General features: G+C 33.5%; 1 long non-coding RNA gene across 1 annotated transcript in view; it reads right to left on the reverse strand.

Annotated features, from left to right (window-relative positions):
* Positions 1-12,962, reverse strand: part of LOC127867941 (uncharacterized) — an 87,851-nt gene extending 74,889 nt beyond the window's left edge. Inside the window, exon 1 of the long non-coding RNA XR_008043815.1 lies at positions 12,849-12,962. This is a non-coding gene — a long non-coding RNA (uncharacterized LOC127867941). The remainder of the gene's footprint in view (positions 1-12,848) is intronic.
* Between the last annotated feature and the right edge of the window lie 5,927 nt (positions 12,963-18,889).

Consider the following 18,889-nt stretch of genomic DNA (forward strand, 5'->3'; position numbering starts at 1 on the left):
CTGCCTTGCCAACAGGAAGTAAATCCAAGCAATTTTAAACAAGAGGGCCATGATGGCCCTGTATCGCTCCACTGTTTTTTATGCGAAAACAACGTGCAATACGCATGGGTTGAAATGTACTCAAGCATGTGACTAAACAGATTGAAAAGCCCGGGAATTGTCGCACAGGTCCTTTGCTTATAACGTAGGTACATTTATCTCTCTAAAAGATATTGTCGTTCTTTCTATTTCACATATTTTTAGATGCTGAAGATCAAATCTACGCATTTGATTTGAAACAGATTCATAAGACCCATAGAAATCAAAATGCCATAACCCTTGACCAAACGACACATTTTGGACTGTCCCAATTTGAAAGAGGTTACAGGTGACAATTAGATTGTAATGGAATATGAAAAAAAATGATCAAGTAGGGTAGAAATAATTGTGATAAAAGGAGAAATTGCTTAGCTTCAAACCCGTAAAATCCTGTTAGTGTTCGGTAAAGGGTTAATAATCTCTGGTTCCTTCTTAGAGCCTTTCACACATTTATAACAAATACAATCGTAGCATCTTTCTTTGTAAAGAAGCATCTCAAAATAATATTAACAACACACACATCCCTAAGATCAACAGGCCTGAGAATATTATGATACTCTAAAGATTATTTCTTTATATTTATAAATGTATTTAATTGAGTAATACATTTGACTTCTAAGATCAATTCATAGCTTATACTAAGAAAATTATAAAATGGTCAGAAATATATATGGATCGTTGAGCAATTGACAATCATATCCACAATTCATGAGTCACGATTCACAAATGGAACAATGAATCATTAGTAATTAAAAAAGCAGCATATATACCATAGTTAAGAACATTGCACTTCATTAATTTCAACACCTTCTCTTGGATACAAAGTTTGAGTTTACCATGCAGTATCATACATTGACTTTTCTTGAAATAGTTATGTTCATGGAAGTTGTGTTTTTAAAATATAAGATATCATTAAACTGGTTTAAACACTACAAAAATGACATGAAATTAACATGTCATCCGAAATATTTCAATCCGGATATATGGTCACTTTCAACATATTTAAATAAAACCCGACTGTTTTTAGTTTATAAGAAAAACATGCATAACACATGTTCTTACTTCAATTCCTTTGTAAGCAGTCACCATCTGATCTTAAGTGGCACTAAATGACAGGGTTTTATCTCATGTTTACAAGATGTTGTTGTTGTTGTTGGTCACAGCCACACGGCCGCAGTAATTTCCCCTGGTAAAAAATAATCAGTTTTGTGACCCCCGGGGCAGGGTCAAATTTCAGCCCTGGGGAATAATTTGAACAAATTTGGTAGACGACTATTAGATGTCACTACATACCCAAATTTAGTAGCCTTAGGCTCTATAATTATAAACAAGAAGATTTTTAAAGTTTGCACAAAGTAGGCCTCATTTAAGCATAATTAGGTTCATTTTTGTGACCCCGGGACAGGGTCAAATTTGTCCCCAGGGGCATTATTTGAACAAACTAAGTAGAGAACTATTAGATGTCACTACATACCGAATTTGGTAGAAATAGGCCCAATGGTTATGGACCAGAAGATTTTAAAGTTTGCACAAAATAGGCACAATATAAGCATATGTTCAATTTTGTGACCCCTGGGGAACGGTCAAATTTGATCCCAGGGGCTACATTTGAACAAACTTGGTAGAGAACTGTTAAATTTCACTACATACCAAATTTGGTAGCCCTATGCCATACGGATATGGACAAGAAGATTTTTAAAGTTTGCACAAAAAAAATGCCTTAATTAAGCATATGTTCAATTTTGTGACCCCCAGGGCAGAGTCAAATTTGACCCCAGGGGCATAATTTGAATAAACGTGGTAGAGGACTATAAGATGTCACTACGAACCAAATTTGGTAGCCCAAGGCCCAATGGTTATGGACGAGAAATTTTTAAAATTTTCACAAAATAGGCCTTATATAAGCAAATTTCCAATTTTGTGACCCCCGGGGCAGGGTCAAATTTGAGCCCAGGGGCATAATTTGAGCAAATTTGAAAGAAGTTAACCCCAGAAACATTCCTGAGAAAAATTTCATAAGAATTGGACCAGTAGTTTAGGAGAAGAAGATGTTTAAAGAAAAAAGTTAACGCACGGACGCACGCACGACGGACACAGGACCATGACATAAGCCCCGCTGGCCTCTGGCCAGTGGAGCTAAAAATGGAATAAACCCACCAGACTGATTCTAGCCTGTATATTAATTCTATTGACTGGTCATTAAGTATTTAATTGGTCAGTTATAATGCTATTATTACATGTATAATGTGACCAGGGTAGACTGGACAACAATTTAGGAGGAGAAGAGTGAAAAATGCTTCTAGGTAAGGTGAGAAACTAAACAATTAATAACAAATAGCTTACATTATTTAAATAGACTGATTGACACTGGGATCCAACAATAGTAGCTTTATCAAATGTTTAATATCCCGCTTATTTTTCGAAAATAAAGTTAAAATATTTTAAGAACTACATGAGCAGGAGTATCGCTTTTCCATTAAAATACTATTTATAGAAAAAGCACATGCACATAGTAACAAACCTTAAAAACCAATCAGCATGGCCAATATTATGAGAAACACTGTACATGATACAAATTACTACATGGAGCTAAGACTAGCCAGTATTTTGTTAAAACAACGCCGATTTAAATGCATTTTTCGTTGTTATGTGTAATAATACATATTTAACTATATATTGACATGCGTGTTTTTCTTTTCTTTTCACTTCCCAAATTCGTTTGTATTCATTAAGAATGTCAATACGTCAAATAGACATGCTAGTTGCAACTATTCAATTCTCAGCTTTATAACCCAAAGGGTTGCTTAGAGTTTAAATAAGTCGTCTTTCGTCCAAAGGTGCAAAATTTAATCACCAATGCATGGTCTAAGGAAAAACGTATCAACGTTTACATGTCTTAACCACAAACACATGTAAATGGTACAATTACAATACCAAATAATTGCTTTTTATTTTTGTTGTTTTTCTTTCGACCTCTCTTTCCACCATAATGAGAAACTTGTGCCAACTTAAAGGGTCGGTTAGGTTGCAATACACCAATATATTGCTCATTGTTATTTGTGATGTAGCCTAAGTTGATAAAGATTGCCTAATATTAACGCTGTTCAAAATTTCTACATAAAAATGTCAACACGAATTGTGTGTTGAAACATTTTCAACGTTCGTAGGTTGCCATTTAGGTAAATTTAATGTGTTTTTGAAGTTTATTCATTGCTTTTCCTAATCGGTCCGAACGACATCTGTTTACTGATGCCCACTGATCAGCTGCGGAGAACTGCGGTTGTGTTAATGAATTGATGCATATGGACTACCAGAGCCCTAATAACTAAAACTATCAAAGGCCCTGTGCGTCCATTTATATGGACTAATATTTTCAGATACCATACAAGACTTCAACATGAAACTTCATGGGTGTATATATGTTAATGAGGAGAAGTGCCATGCTTACGAACCATAATTACCCTTCACTTTATGAAATAAGAGTTATTGCCCTTAGTTGTTTTTATATGATGTAACTTGTCAAGGGCTATATCTCAGATATTCTACAAGATTTCAACATAAAACTTCATCAATGTATCATCGATATTTTCCTACTTTATAAAGTACAGAGAAAACGGCACTTTCCAATAGGGAAAGAACTTAAACTTTCACAATTGAAGGTTTCCATTTTTATTAAATAAAATGCAATATTTTGTTAATTTCAATATGCATCTCTATGGCTTTAACATAAATAATGCAATATATTGACAACATTACCACAATTAGTTATCAATTTTAAAGTATGTGTAAGCAACAAATAAAATTCACCAATATCCCAATCTGAAGACGCCACGACGCGAATTTTCCCAAATTTCAGAGGGTTTTTTTTGCGCTAAATTTTCCCAGTTTGGCTGTTACTGGTACCTTTCCCAATAGGGCAAAACATCGCTGTGCATAGATACCAATGAGGAGAATTGCAATTAAAAAAATACCCTTCATGCAAATATTTTGTATGACTATACCATATATAAAGGGATTTGCACCAATCCATATATACAATTTGTTTTCCTGTTTAATTGCTTTTATTCATTCATAATATATACATATACACACAATTTACAAAGGCATGTTCGTTCGTATACTTAAATTACCATATGTAATGTGTTTTTGCTATATTAATACAATCATTACGCAAGCTGAATTAGGATCATACTTCCTTCAACCTTTTGACCTTTTTTACTTTTTTACTTTACCTAGTACATTTGCTTGTGTCATTAAAAATGGACTTTTTTAACAAAGTTTGATTTTACACTTATAGTGCAGTTTACAACACAATCGATATAAACTGTATGATCAATATGCAAACAACATAGTAACACAAGAAAAGAGTCAGATTTACAACTACTATGGTTAAAGTGTTCAAAATGATAAAATCTAGTACATTTTCTAGTGTCATTAAAAATGGACCTTTTTAACAAAGTTCGATTTTACACTTAGAGTGCAGTTTACAACACAATCAATATAAACGTTATGATCAATATGCAAACAACATAGTGACACTTGATTCAGAAAACACATTTAGCAAGTTTCATATATAATGCGAATTAATAACAGTTATTTTTGTTATTCATGCATTTATGAATAACATATTAATCTTATAACTATGCAAAAAATTCCTTTATTTGATTCATTTGTTGTGTTTGCATATATATTTTAAGATAAGTTTAGGCTAGCCTTAAATCCCTGCAAAATTTGGAATTACTTCTTTCCTTTTGCATTCAAAAATGTACTTTTTAATTTCCATGAAAAGAATAAAGCAGTTGTCATTTACGTTTGTATCACCAAGAAGGAACATTTTGCTGTTTATTACTATTTGTATATTTGCGCTTTTTAAGCTATCCGAGATATCTTTAATAAGTATTTTACTGTGTTACAAGCCCAGAATAAATGGGTAATTGTTTCTTCTGACATTTTGCAAAAAGTGCATGTTTTAATATCGGACAAGCCCATTTTAAAAAGGAGTGAGTTTGTTCCCAATATTCTGTGGATAATTCTAGTTTGTAACTATTGAATATATGTATTATTCGTTTTTTTAAACACTTGTCCATGGACATTTTTCCATTGTATGGAATCATCTGCAAAGTATTCATTCCATTTTGTTTGGCATGTGAGGTTTCAGAGTTCTCTTTTAACATATTGTATAGTAACTTTTTACAAGAATTCAGAATGATAGGTTTAATATAGGTCGACAAAATGGGATATGAATGTACTTTATAATCTTTTAATTTTACATTTTGCACCGAGACAATGTATGTGGAAAGAACCTTTTTTATACGTTCATAATGTAAAAAGTTTACCGTGTTATTCATTTTGGCTGGTAGCTCTTGCAGTGACAAAATCCGCCCACTGTCTTTAATAATATCTTTAACAAACCGAATGCCATCATCATACCAATATTTCCAAAAATGTATTTATTGTTGATTAATAAACAGTTATTAAAAAACAAAGGCATATCTACAAGTTTATCAACAGAGTCAATATTAATACTCTTAACAAAGTCAGAATATATTGTTAAAACATCTATCCAAAAAGCGTTGGTTATATTTTTAACAGCTGAAATTGCGTATAAACTGCCTGTATTACATAGTATATTAAAATCTATTAACTTTCTAGCCAAGGATGTAACTTTGTTCTGGCCTTGAATAACTTTTCTTATCCATGATAATTTTAAACTTTTCATAAATGTATTTATGTCCACCATTTTGAGTCCCCCTTCATCAAAATCTTTTGTTATGACTTTTCTTTGATTTTTGAAGGCCCTTGCCACATAAATTTGAGTACTTCATCATTTAAAACTTTACAAATAGCCTCTCCGGGTAGTGGCAAAGGGACAAACAGGTGAATAAACATTGGAAGTATCAATGTCTTAACACAGTTATCCTACCTAAGGGAGTTAGCTCTCTTCTGTTCCAATGTGCAATGATATTTTCTAATTTAACTAATTTGTCATTATAATTTAGCTCAATCATTTAAGGTATATCAACATCGAAAGTTAAACCTAATAATTTAAATTGGGTACATCCCCACATTAGTTTCCATCTTGTTTTTATGTATCGTGTGCTGTATTTTAAGGCTCCTATCCAGACAACATGAGTTTTTTTCAAAATTTACATTCAGGCCTGAATATTGTGAGAAGGAGTGCAACAATTGTAATGCAATATTCAAGGTTTCTTCCGACCCGTCCATTAATAAATAGGTCTAATCAGCAATTGTGATATCTTATATTCTTCATTGTCAATTGTTATTCCCTTCATTTGCTTACATTTTCTTATTTTAATAGCTAGTATTTCTGCACAAAGGATAAACCGCTATCCAGTTCTTAAACATTTGCCCGAAGTTAAAAAAATCAAACACTTGTTTTATAAAACTGAATGATAAAGTATCGAACGCTTTTTCGAAATCAATTAGCATCAATAGGCCAGGGATTTGGTTGCACTCAGTATAGCTCATAATATCATATAATAATCGTATGTTATCTCCCATGTACCTGCCTTTAATGAAACCAGTTTGGTCATTATTCACTAATTTGTTAAAGGTTGACTTAAGTCTGTTAGCTATCGTTCCTGATGCTTGTTTATAAACTGTGTTCAACAAGCAAATTGTTCTCCAATTTTTTAAAAATTGTTTAGGCTTACCCTCCTTAGGAATACAAGTTATAATTCCCTGCTTTTGAGTTATTGAAAGTGACCCTATATTATATGAATAAATAATGCTTCTTACCACAAATACCCCAATTTTTTCCAAAAAACTTTAAAGAAATTTCCAGTGAATCCATCGGAGCCTGGACTTTTGTCATTTTTCATGTGTTTAAGCGTAACTGACACCTCTTGTAAGGAAAGAATACCCTCTTACATGTCCGTCTCTAAATTTGTTAATTTTGGCAATTCATCATTTTTAAATTCATTTTTGAGATCAGGGTTGGTTGTGGGTTGTTCTGAATAAAAAAATTTGTAAAAGCAGTTTGCTACCTTAAGAATATGTTCAGGTTCATATATAAATGTTCCATCTTCTCTCTGAATACAAGATATATTTTTGGAAAGAAAATTACGTTTTTCCAAGTTACTAAACATTGTAGTAGGTTTTTCTCCATTACCTATCCAGTCTGAACGGGAACGTATAAAGCAACCCTTCATAGTTTCTTGTCTCATAGTTTTTAGTTCATTTTTTAGTGTTATTAATAATTCCTTATTTTCTTCAGTCAGTGATTGCTCTAATATTTCATTTTGTGATATTAATATACTTTTGTGTGTTCGTCTTAATTTTACTCTGTGACTTGAATAAGAGATAGTCTTGCCTCTAATCTCCATTAAAAGTGTTTCTAAGAAAAATTGATCATTTATGACAAACTGTATTTGGCTGTCTTCAGTCTCGTTTAATGTGTCTAAATTATATATAGTATGCAATATTGCCGTTTAATATCGTCTATCACAGTATTAATTACTGGCAAAAATTCAATATCGGATAGTAACGAGTTATTAAATTTCCATAAACCTTTACCGTGTATAATTTTTTCGAAACTTATAACCATGTCAATAATAGAATGATCAGATCTGTAGCTTAATTGTATTTGAGCATTTAATAAATATTCAATCATATTATTTTTAATAAAGAAAAAGGTCCAGACGGCCCTGTTGCAATGAGTTAGTACGTCTCCACGTGTAACCTTTTTTCTCACCGTTAATATATCTAAATGTGTCCTTCAATTCCCTTTTAACTATCTCCCCCAATAACAAGTCTCTAGCTTTCCTATTACTATTTAAATGTTTATAGTTAATAAAGTCCACCAGTGGGTCAAGCAATAAATTAGAGTCTCCACATATAATATACATTGTATTGCCAAATTTATCAATTGTATCAAATACTTGTTTATAAAAGGACGGGTTGTCTGTATTTCGGCCATATAAGTTTAGTGATGTGAACTGTTTGGAACAGAAACTAAGATTAAGGGCTATCATATTTCCATAATCATATATACAATTTTATTTGCAGGGGATAACAATTGCACGAATGTGTTTTTATTCCCCCGGTAGGTGGGCATATAGTGATCGGACTGTACGTCCGTCTGTCCGTCCTTCCGTCACACTTTGCGTTTAAGTTTCGAAAAATGCTCATAATTTCAATGTCCCTTGGGATATAACCTTCATATTTGGTATGCATGTGTATATGGACAAGGTCTTTTCATACGCACGAAAATTTTGACCTCTGTGACCTTGACCTTGAACTTAGGGTCCGCGTTTATATTTCGAAATCTGTGTTTAGGTTTCGAAAAATGCTCATAACTTCTATGTCCCTTGAGATATAACCCCAATACTTGGTATGCATGTGTAAATGGACAAGGCCTTACCATACGCACAAAAGTTATGACCGATGTGACCTTGAACTTAGGGTCCGCGTTAAAGTTTCAAAATCTGTGTTTAGGATTCGAAAAATGCTCATAACTTCTATGTCCCTTAAGATATAACCTTTTAATTCGGTATGCATGTGTATATGGAATAGGCCTTTCCAAAAGCACAAAAGTTTTGACCCCTGTGACCTTGATGTTGAACTTAGGGTCCGCGGTTTGGTTTTGAAATCTGTGTTTAGGTTTCGAAAAATGCTTATAACTTCTATTTTCCTTGAGATTTAACCTTCATATTTGGTATGCATGTGTATATGGACAAGGCCTTTCCATACGCACAAAATTTTGACCCCTGTGACCTTGACCATGAACTTAGGGTCCGTGTTTAGGATTCGAAATCTGCGTTTAGGTTTCGAAAAAAGCTCATAACTTCTATCAAGCGTTTATAGGGTGCATAAGTCATCCTATGGTGGCAGCTCGTGTTTATCATTATTTTTTCGACAGCATGACCATTTGATAATTCAATTTCAACCCTTTTTTACCACATGTTATTAATTAGCTGCTATTCACCACTGCTTTCCACCTGCTCTCAGCTGCTACCTCCACCTCCAAAAATCCTCAAAATCATCATTTGCTGTACACAATAACACAAGAAAACAAAAATGAGTGGAACAAAATATTATTCTTAATACGTATATATATGACAAGTTATGTGACTTAGACCCTTGAAATGCTGATCTTGACACCTCAACCCATTTCCGGAGCTCACTGTTCCATTTATTTTCAACTGATTTATAAAACCTTGGTATAAATAACAAGAAGACTTCCTACTACAGAAATAAATAAATGTCTATTCACACAATTCTACTGTAAAGGGCTCATCAAACAGCAAACTTGCAAATATATTTACTACAATCGATCTGGCTACACCGAAAACACATTGCAAACATGCATAATTAAACTAAGTTAACTTTTACTAACATATTTATTCCTCCAAATCTGATCTGCATGGCGAATTAGCTTTCCAACTATTCAACAAGCTTTTTTCATGAGATAGACTACCGACTGCAGACTCGCAGCTAATATTCATACTGAAATTGCGTGAACACTTAAGTAGATTTGTTACGCCAGATGATGTCTTAAGTGATAGCGGAAGTAAATATACTTCACAAGCATTTATTGACGTAAAGTGTGTTCATATGCAAACGAGTACAGAGCACAGTCGAATGATTTGGCTGAGATCATGGTTAAAACAGCTAAACGCATTTAATAAAGGGAAAAGGGGCAAAGTCTGATCCATACATTGCAGTTCTTGAATATAGAAATACTCCACTGCAAGAAATAGGATTCTTGCCTGCACAATTGTTGCATGGTCGACGCACACAATATGTCATTCCTGTGAACAGAGAAAAACTGATACCAACGACAGTAAAGACATATGTTGTTACACACAAAATCAACATGGCAAATTCTAAGCCGAAACAGTATTTTGATATGTAATCAAAACAGACGACACCGCTGATACATAATCAGTGTATTAGGCATCAAGTTGGTAAAACATTGTAATCAGAGAAGGGTATTTCTAAACACAATGAAAGATCATACAACATACAAACACATGAAGGGGTATAAACCGAAGAATCGGCGACTACTCGTGAAAGCAAGTGAGAAATTAGACTTCAGTAATTTGCCCTGCATGCCATTTTAAAACAAAGGAACATAACACAAAATAGCAAAACACCAGATGATCAGCAATTACACTCACCAAAAACATATCCAATCCATGGAAAAGAAACTTGCGTGAATTCGGGCAGAACAACAACATCTGGAAGGCTTGTCAAGTCCAACAGATTGGAGTTTGGAGAATAGGTAAACACATTGAATGTAGATAACAATTTGTTTTTGTCGTTAATTGGTATTAAAATATACCAGCCCTGCCTTCAAACTAGTTGTGTGAAGATGAAAATTTGTTATCTTTAGCTTTATTTGTGTTAAACAATAACAATTGTGCCTTGAATGAGTTTCCATGAACATTATCCATCTTAAGAATGAATTTATTCTAAAACAATCGGGTGTATGTTGTTTAATGGAATCATTATATACATATGTTTATTACATACATGTGTATAAATTTTACATAATGCGTTCAAGAGTTGTTTGCATCTTCAAAATGCATTTCTTATAAAAAGAGAGAGATTTTCCAACTGATTAAGATACACAATTTCAGGCTATAGCTAATTAACATACACATTGGTTAGTCATTAGTGTTTTGAACCGATTTGGGGATGGAGCCAGGTCCCTATGCATTGGGAAAAAAATGCGGCATTAAAACTTATATTTGGAAATTAGGTTGTCTTTTGGCTTGACCATTCTAAAGAATGGAAAATAAAAGTGATTTCAATATCTTATTTACTAAGGTTCAACTTAAAGAGTTTGATTGGACATTAACTAAATGGCGTGACTTAAACACAAACAAAGCAAAAATAGTAATTTTTGTAAACCTTTAGTTGGGCATTTTTAGGGTCCCGTTTTTGGAAAAATATATACCTTTTTCCATTGTGAATGGACCCTTCTACAGGCACCACATGTGAACGAACACAACTTGACCATGGACAAGATGCTGTAGACTTAAGCTTCGGTAAAATGCTATTAAATACATAATCTCACACTTACGTTGTAATTAAGTCATTTGACTATAAACATTTGTATTACAAACTTTAATATTATGACAACGCAACAAAACATACCAAATACCACAACAACAACAACTAATAATAATAAAAATAATAATTAAAAGACGTATAATACTACTACTGCCACTAATGATCCTAAGCAGTTTTGATAGAGACTGTGTTCCTTTTAAAAAATGAATTAGTTAAGAGAATTTTCTTGATTAATTGCAGTTTTTCGTATTATAAAGACAGAGTCATCAGCGTTATGTGTTTGAATGCTTGTATTTTTTTGTGAATTGCACTCAGGTTCGAACATTTTGATAAAATGTCTGAGTTTTGCAACAATATTCTATGTAAATAACATTTCAAAGCTCTATACACGTTCAACCAGTGACATTCACACAATAAAGGACTTTATATAGGGAAAGTTTATCTCCAGAAACATAATCAGTAGAATAAATCCAGTTCAATTCCGCACGTCTTTCATTTACGACAATCGCCCAATTGCCTTTACAATACACGACAAGAAAACGACACAATGTTAAACATAGAAAAACGATTAAAGCTTTGGTCAAATAAAGTATTAAGTCCTATAAAACGCATGTGTATTGTATTACTTGAATAATATAGTTGTTTTGGAATAAACGGTGTTACAAAACGTGTCTTTAGAATTAAATTTAAAACAAATTAGCTTATCTATATTCAGCTTTTTATATGCACAAAATATTTCAACCGTGTTTTTTTCTGGTACCCAAGTTTTATTAAATACAAAGTAGTATACACCATGTTTAATCAAAACCGTGATGGAAATTTTAATTTGCTGATTTAAACCACGAGATCGAACGCTTCATACCGCTGGCTATCGAGTCAGGGCTCCAGCTGCGAGTCGCATTTTCGCCAAAGTTTTAGAAAGGTGGCGATAAAATCTTTAATTTGCAAAAGCAAGTGGCAAAATGCTCTATTATTTCTCTCTAAACAAATGTTAGAAACGACGCGACCGGAAACAAAGTGCGATAATTCGCGCATCTTAACATGTCTACTCAGCAAAATATTCCGCAGATCCAGCCAGTCAAACCAATAGGCAGAAATAAATGTATTATCCATTCAAAAAGCAGTATTTTCCACGCATAAAACGGGTGCCTGCATTGCCTTGGTGTTTATATTAGAAGTGTAATCATAATAGGAGCAATTTTCATAGCTAATTGGTTAGTTTGGTGTCACGTTAATTATACGTGTGTTCCACATCAACACTTTGTGCTATTTGATAATTGATTCGCGATAATCAGATAAGGGTATTACAAGGGCTCTAACGGAAACGCTTAATTAAAGCAAAAAATAAACAAATTGACAATGAAGTGAATTTAAATCTGCCATTAAAAGTTCCCACGACCGTAAATAATAATTTGTAATGTTACCTTAAATAATAAACTTTCAATTAATGACTCCATCAGCAAACATAACATCCGCCGACATTCAAGACTGAAAACACGGATCTGATTTCCTTTTAAACCTATTTATTTGAAGAATAGTACATGTATATTTTTGACAAAATGGCGACCATGCGAAGTTGAAGATACGAAAATGACTGATGGGGTTCAAGCTTATAATGCACTTAATGCTCTCAAGCTCGTTTTAAAATATATAATGAATCGTTTAAAAAAAAAAACACAACAAACAAGACGTTTGACTTAAAAGTATGTACGACGTAATAATGAACTTACCACGTATAAGTCGTCTTTTAAAACTTGCATGCGGACACACAAACTGATCGATTTACTCTTGGCACACAAACACTGTTAACAACTCTTTGAAACTGAATATCGCATGGATACAACGCGCTTTATTATAAGCGACAGCTAATATTCGTCAGGTTATATCAAGTGGTGCTGAATGTCAAGGCTAATCGTGCAATCTCTTGCACGAAGGTTACATTGCATGCATTGTATGTGAGAGCATGGATGCATTGTGATGCATCGACTGGCTTTAAAGGGGCTGTCAACCAGATTGACGAAAAAAGAAAAGTTCTAAAATACCGCATTCCTTTACAATTATTAGTTTACATTGATTAAAAAAAATCACAACTGGTATATTTCATTACTTGAAAAAAGTTGTTAAGTTTTCATATTTTTAGTATATTTGGTAATAAATTTTCGCGATGTGAAATCGAAAGTACATCGCAAAAATAGGTGACATAGCGATATACACATTAGAAATAATGCAAGTTGATTGATCATTATATATATATATATATATATATATATATATATATATATATATATATATATATATATATATATATATATATATATATATATATATATATATATATATATATATATATTGTATGTTACTGGCAAAACTTTATAACGTTTATTATACAGAGGGGGTAATCACGTGATAGTCGAGATGGCGACGCCATGCCGAGGCATGTATTTCTGTCCGTTTTATACCCTTTATTACTTGATTTATTGACGATGCTGCGAAGCAGCTCGTCTAAGTTATCATACCATGAAAGCATTCTTCACAATGGCGACCTATGTTAAAGACCGAGCCAGTCCGATTGAGATAGCTCGATTTTTTTTATCGCCATACCTCGCTGATTATCATTGATAACGGTAAAGGAAGCTCAGCTGTTAATAGGACAGCATATTCTGGGGAAAAGATTTAATAATAGTTTGAAAACGTTAATTTTAGTTATATTCAATCCATTATATGTTTATAGATCAACGAAACAACTATGCATTTTCTGTATTATATTTGATATTTGTCGTGATTCTGTAAATGAATTGCGAATGACAACGTTAACGCGATCATTAGTGTAAAGAAAACGAATTATTTCGAACCTGACATTTGTAAACGTTAAAGCAAGTATGGTATATAAACAGCATAATAGCCGCAATCGTGTTTGCTGTTTTAAACACATATTAGATCATATCGCGGAGATTTAGTTAACCTTACCATGTGTTCATGGGCGAACTCACGTATTCAAGTCGTATTCGACTATGTACTCATACCTACTTTCGGGAATCATCATGAAAGTATTGCCGTACTTAACGAACAAACATGCCTAAGCTTATTGAATAAGAGAACAAACAATAATCTAAAGAGAAAAATTATATGTTCATGCACATGGGCATGTGAAATCACGTCCGTACACATAACAACATTAATTTGGCAAATGAAACAACGAAATATAAAGTTTGGTATGATATACATGTGAAATTAAAGAGCATGGTGTAATTAAAGAGCATGTCAAGTTTTGAATATATCTGCTACATAACGTAATGTTGTAACCCACAAACATTTTACTGTAACATAACGTTTCTTAAGATAAGTGGTACAGAAAATACACGTCGACAATCTTTTTACAGATATTTCTTGTTATATTTGATCGAGAATGAAACCCTAGTTTCGCTGAATGGGTCAAGTTCCACACGGGTACTACTTCCCCGTACCCCCCCCCAAAAAAAAAAAATTCGTACCCATTTTTTTTTCGATCCAAATTTGTTCTTCGTACCCAAATATTTTTCGTACCCAAATTTCGTTACGTACCCAATTTTTATTTCGTACCCAATTTTTTTCGTAACCAATTTTTTTTCGTACCCTATTTGTTATGGCATAATTTTTGTACCCATAATTTTCGTACCCATTTTTGATCGTAGCCAAAAATTTTCGTATCCACATACACAATGGTGATGTACATAAACTTAAATTGATGCTTTTATATCCATCCTCTTCAAAAGCATCTTCACACCAGTACTGTCAGTACTTTGATTTTTTAAATGCCGCATACTTTACAGTCATAACATCAAGAAAATTACTAGCGTTTATTTCGTATTAATACGTTGTTTATCTCGATTTGAGTCGCCACGAAATTTCAGAGCGGAATGACCTAATTACAGCTTACAGAAAATATGCGGGGAGTAAAGTCGATAAATAAAGCGTATTTAAACACGAAATAAACGCTAATCTCATTCTAACTGATCTGGCGTCATTTAAAATATAAACAGTTTTATAAAGTGTATAAAACGGCAAAAATACCTGCCGCGCCATTTACCATCTTGACTATCACGTAATTACCCCCTCTTCTATAAATATAATGTTTCGCTTTGACGATTAAAGTGTGCGTGGTGCAACGGTAGCGCATCTGCTTTCAGATTACGACGACATTAGTTAGTATACCGGCAACATCAGTTTTTTTAACCTATTTTTACTGTACACGTTAGTTTTGTCTACCAAAAACATTTGTAAAAGATTTGTAAGCAATCATATCTTATGACATTTGAAAAAAAAGCCCGAATATGTTACTACTTCCATTAAACACGTGGATGGGAAAGAGATTTTGATTAAATTATCGTAGTTCCACAACTTGTTTCATATATGCCACCATTCAAATAAAAACAATAAATATGTTCCTAACAGTTTTGCTTACTTTTTGCCTATCTAGTTATTTGTTTTAAACAAAGTGAATCTCGTCGTATTTGATTTTGAGACAAAATACTTTTTCAATGTATTTATAAATAGGGTACGTTACTTTAAATAGTTTTAACGGATACATAATTATCTTTTTTCTTACAGACGTCTGTAAAGTTTTTTTAAGGCTGTAATATCGTTAAACTTTGTGACAGCAAACATTTACCTTGCTATTTTGGGCAGCAAGGGTAGGGTTATCGTTGTATATTAATATTAAAATTATGTTGCATATTATTTGAAATTATTTGAATAATATAAAAAAATGATTACAATCTTTAGATCGTGTGCTCCAAAAAACAGCGTGCATGTAATATTTTGCTTATGTAACGAAGTCCGTAAATAGAACAACAACAACAACAACAACAAAACAACTAACTGTTCCTTTCTGCTTGATTTGCAATATTTCACCACTTCTTCTTTTATTTATGTGTACGTATTGTTAAAAAACTTTTCTTTTTGATAGCTTTTTAGATGTTTATTCAGTCGACTGTTCCTTAAACATTTACTTTAGCAGATACTTCCTTGTATCTTGCCAATAGACTTTCATCGCCGTCTGCGTTCTCGTTGTAATATGAGGATATGCACATATACCATGATTGAATATTTAAAAAGATTAAAGATTTCAATACAGATATGTCCGTATTTGATTTATTGAAAAGGTGGAGCAAATATTTTGTATAACTGTTTTATTCACCGATTTCAACTACATCGACCTACAATGCGCGGGGCGTAATAGATAATGTTTCGCGGAAAAGATATATGTCTTGGTGTCTCACTGGTAGATCATTTGGTTACGCTCCCTTGGAACACGAGTTCGAATCCCTGACGACGGGATTTTTTTAACTATTAAAATTAGCTAAGACTATTAAAAACATTATAGATCTGTAAGCTACGGAAGCCCTGTAGGGACTTTTTTGTTACTTGTTACGAGTTATTTGTTATTACTTATTAGTTATTACTTATTTGTTATGAGCTACTGTCTTACGCAGCAACCGGCCATTTTGATAATCGACAATCAAGACGTAGAACGTGAGTTTTCGTTTATATTGTGGAGGTGGTTGTAAGTTAGTGGAGCTTTATTAAAATATAGTTTTCAGTTTCTGCATTTGAAATAAGTGAGGAAAATGAAATGGGGAAAATGTCCGAAAGATAGCGAACACATAACAAATTTGCTAGATCGGACTTTGTAATCATATTGCTTCTGTAGTAGCCACCATTTTTATCTTTTCATTTTAGTGCGACTCTGGTCCTTCTGTTTGTTGTTTATTTATCACCGGCTGGTAAAATTCTGGAAAATGGGCCTCGGCCAGTGGCTGAACGAAATCATTAAAATTTACTGTATAATTATTTTACTCAAGTGTTGGATCATGGTTACTTTTATGCAGTTTCTAGGTACGCTCAAGATGTTTGAAATGTGAAGATGTTTAAATGTGATGCATGTTTATTTTCAGAGATTATCACATAGTTGAGTGCAAGCGTATCCAAGAGGCTGAGAAACTGTTCAGTGCTGCTGCTTAAAACTAAAAGCATGGCAAATGCTATATTCATTAAGCTGTTGCTATATACAACTACAGTTTTATGCGTAGAGGTCGTAGTTCCGTGAAATATTCCACATTCTGGGAATGGTCTCGCCAGAAATAAACTAATTTAAATATACTTTATGGAAAGACTAAAATACACGGAAATAGTCCTGTTTTTGTTCTGCCACCACAACATAAAAATAAGTGTTCGTCATTTAAAGCGTATCTTACGAAGTTTAAATCTTCAGAGACGCGCTACTAATTACATGTCGGTGCACGATGCAATAAATATAGTAAAACAGGAGATGAAGGTTAGTGGAGGGTGTATAGGTTTAAGGACCATGAGTTAAAGACTCACAAAGGATCATGGGCTGTCCGTAAAATTAACTGAAATCATGCAAATAATGAAGCATCTAAGCCCACATGCCACGGAAGAACGAAAAGCACATAGGTTAAAACGAAGGATGTATACGGTCAAGGGGCCTAATTATTTGTGGCATGTTGACGGGTATGATACGCTTAAGCCTTTAAGCTTCTGTATCCATGGATGCATCGACGGTTAAAGTCGCTAGATAATGTGACTTGAAGTAGCATCTAGCAATAACAATCCAGCAATTGTCGCAAAATACTACCTAGACTGTTTAAAATATTTTACACTTGATCCGCGAATTTTAAGGACAGACAACGGAACAGAGAACAGTAGGCTGAGTTTTCTACAAGCACTCTTTAGATATTATTCGACGGACAGTATGGCCGGCATTAAGAGCTTTATTTCTGGAAATCGATTTACATTAGTTAATTTGTTAGCACCGTTACGTTTGGTTTTCATATATGTTTTTGCTTTGCTTACAATGCTACGTTGTTGTGTTGGTATAACTTAGTAGTACCGTCATATAAAACGTTAAATTTCATCTAAATAAAGTCGGGTAAATGTTTCTGTACCCAACCCAATTCATACACTTGGAACATCGTCCATGGGTAGCGTTTAACGAAAAGAACGCAACCAGTATGCACATGTTATTCATGCTTTATTAAAGAATTTATTCATCTATTCAGTGAAAAATAGGAAACTGTTGCTGTAAAGGAAAATTGCGTTATTAGTTTATCCTCTTAATTGACAAAACTGCAGAAAAATTTCAAAATGCCAACTTGATGTGAAAGCGCCCGTGCTAAACTATAAATCAATTGAAACTAGTAAACAAATGAAATTATTTGTCCGCACAGGCGTACATACGAAAAATAATCTTAATAACTAGTTTATGTATTAATCCCGAACGGCAAGGCAGTCCCCATTGAATAGTCTAGGACTACGGCACTCACGTACGGCTAGACTGCAACACAATGCAAATTTTATTTAAATATACAACGAACATAAACTTTTGGCCGACATAGATTCTGGCCGCGTCCGTACCTCTAACCACCCCAGACCAGTGAATCATTTTAGTGCGTGTGTGTGTGAGGGGGGGGGGGGGGCGAAGAAAATTATAGCGTGTGCAGCACATGTGCTTCTGCATTTCGTTCCTACATTTCATTACATGTACGTGTAATTATTAACCCTGGATTACTGATTGATGATGTATGTGACCGGGTGACCTGAAACCAACAAACATGACCTCCGCGAGTCGTATGTGTCGCAAAGAACTAATATTTCTTGCATGTCAGACCGGGTTATCTGCCGTTTTCACAAGTGCTAGGAAACCCCATCTTACACCCCGCTGTTGTAAGAATACTCTTGTGCATTAAATGACGATATTCATTTATTAATAAAT

Source organism: Dreissena polymorpha, chromosome 2 (genome assembly GCF_020536995.1).
Source record: "Dreissena polymorpha isolate Duluth1 chromosome 2, UMN_Dpol_1.0, whole genome shotgun sequence".
NCBI lineage: Eukaryota > Metazoa > Mollusca > Bivalvia > Myida > Dreissenidae > Dreissena > Dreissena polymorpha.